We start from the raw sequence: 336 nt of genomic DNA, 5'->3' as shown, positions 1-336 counted from the left end.
ATAAATACGTATGCCACCGGGTCCATAAACTTTGGAGAAGAACCATCCGTTGTAGAATCCACCCGTTTTTGGAATCACAAACAGCCACAAATGTCGATTTCAGTTAGAATGTTAATTTTTTTAAGTAACTCTGTCTAAGGACTCTCGTACGTTAACTTGGCAAGTGACTTGAAGAACCCCAATTTTAGTCTCAAATACAGAATACAGATCTCTTTTGGTAAAAGCAAATTTTACAGGTCACATTTTAGATACATTCACAAAAAAAACTTCCTTAAAAAATTGAATTTTTTCGTAACATTTACTAAACAAAACATCAATCCTCATCATAACGAGTCA

The sequence above is a fragment of the Cydia pomonella genome, chromosome 10, assembly GCF_033807575.1.
Source record: "Cydia pomonella isolate Wapato2018A chromosome 10, ilCydPomo1, whole genome shotgun sequence".
Taxonomy (NCBI): domain Eukaryota; kingdom Metazoa; phylum Arthropoda; class Insecta; order Lepidoptera; family Tortricidae; genus Cydia; species Cydia pomonella.
Note: the sequence above shows the minus strand (reverse complement) of the source record.